Here is a 2,090-nt window from a genome sequence, read left to right as displayed (position 1 = left end):
GAGGCTGAAGAAATAAGAATCAGGTACCAGGAGAGAAGATACTTTGTTAGAACCTGAATCCTTATTCATGTGCAGAATTTTTAGTGTATCTGCACATGGAACATAGATAAAGCAAGCTCTTTTGAGGCTCTAATTGACGACTTTTATATGTAATCCTAGATATATAATTCTCCCATTCTAAATTTAGTAATTTATGGGATAAGATGAAATTGTGTTTTTTTATTAACAGTAATACTTGAACCATAAAAGTCATTGTAGTGAAATTGCAGATATATGGAGTAAAGGTTGTCCTTCTATATATATTTTCATACCATCTATGCAGGTATAGGCTTAAGAACTACCAATTTGTTCTGGCCCAGGTTTTTGCCATTGAGAATATCAACAAGAATCCTCATCTTTTACTCAATAAATCTCTTGGATTTTATTTCTATAATGTCCCATAGACTGAAAAGGTTACTGTTATGAAATTCTAATTGGCTCACAGGGCTGAGCAACCCCTATGTTAACTAGAGATACCAAAGGGAGACTAAGTCAGATGCTGCATTTACATGAACAACTTGGGCAACATCTGCCCACATTGGAACACTGCTGCGACTCTACAAATCCCCACAGGTGAGGGAGGGTGATGTGTAGGAACACAAACCCATAACTCCTTTGGTGACATTTCAGGTGTTGAAAAACGTAAGTGAGAGACAATAGAATTAATCATCTGTCAAAGGGCAAGTACCCAGACATGTTGTCATATATCCACAAAATGATACTGTGGTATTCTTGGAATAAAAAGTAAAATGAGGGTGTACCAGATCAGAAGTGGTCTTAAAACTGGGAATCTCATCAATAATTTTCTGGAAAACTTTAAGTGAGAAAATGCCTTTGCAAACAGGATGAGCAGATCTTCAGCCTAGCTATTTCCAACTGTTGCTTCGGGACTGAGATTATGTTTGATGTCAATGTTCTTCCTCTTGATTTCAGTTCTGTTCTCCTTTCAGCTTACTTTTGGGCCTCTTCATACTCTCTTGAGTGATGAAAGCTAGTTTTAGTCTGTCTACCAGATGGCCCCAAATGACACATCCCTGTTAATTGGCATTGCATTTTTGATGCTTCATTTCAGTTGAACCTGCGTGGGTCTGCTCCTCACTGATGACTACAATGGGAGTCAGATTCTAACAAACTTGAGAGGGGAGATGGAAAGAAATTGAGTCTGTTTCACTTTCGTGAAAATTATCTCAGGCACTTGGGCCTCATTTTCTAAGCAATTCTGGAAAAATATGGGAAGATCAGCAAATGCGATTATCATTTATGGTGACACTGATTATCTGCAAGGTTTAATGCTAATTATAGGACAAAATCTAATTACATGGAAAGTCTGGATCATAACCTCACAATGGGATTTACCAACCAGGCTGATTACGTCATGCTTGACTCCTTCCATGGGAGTCTCATGTTTTCACATCACTGTGAGGAGATGGTTGAATTTTCAAATTTTATCCAAACAGTTAATCCTTCCAAATACGCAGATGACACTTATCTCCCAAAGTTGTGGTATTTGTTCTTCAAATGTTCACTTTTGGAGGCTGATTGTAAACTTCCAGAGAACTGCCAACCCAATGCTTCCTTGGAATTATTGTCTAGACACATTTTTGACATGGCCATGAGTGAGGAAAGTTATAATGTATACAATGCTGTGTATGCTGTGGCCTACAATTGCCATGAGCTGACTCAAAAATAATTAAATAAGTAATTAAAAATTCAACAATCTGCACATTCTGAAGGAATGGTATTCTTTCCCTGGAAGATAGTAACTCTTTCACTGTGTTGTAACATAAACAATGTGACATTTTGAACATTTTCATTGACATACACATATGGTATTGTAGTTTTTATTGTACTGTCAAAAAGACCACATGAACTTGTTTCTCTGCTTAGACTTCAATGAAGACTCATTTGTTCTGATAAATGGCAGCCCAGTGGCAATGAGAAAATGTATTAAGTCAATATCACTGCCCCAACCCTGTTTAAGGGACTATGTGTACCCAATAACTGCTGGGAGAGGAAAGTCAGTGACTTTTGATAGATTAACCAGGCTCTAG

General features: G+C 37.5%; 1 pseudogene; it reads left to right on the top strand.

Annotated features, from left to right (window-relative positions):
* The first annotated feature begins 338 nt into the window (after positions 1 to 338).
* The window catches only part of LOC103736370, an 8,340-nt pseudogene continuing 6,588 nt past the window's right edge, over positions 339 to 2,090 (top strand).

The sequence above is a fragment of the Nannospalax galili genome, unplaced genomic scaffold, assembly GCF_000622305.1.
Source record: "Nannospalax galili isolate Female #2095 unplaced genomic scaffold, S.galili_v1.0 scaffold558, whole genome shotgun sequence".
NCBI classification, from domain to species: Eukaryota; Metazoa; Chordata; class Mammalia; order Rodentia; family Spalacidae; genus Nannospalax; species Nannospalax galili.
The sequence above is the reverse complement of the archived record's forward strand: the minus strand, read 5'-3'. Positions and strand labels throughout refer to the sequence as shown.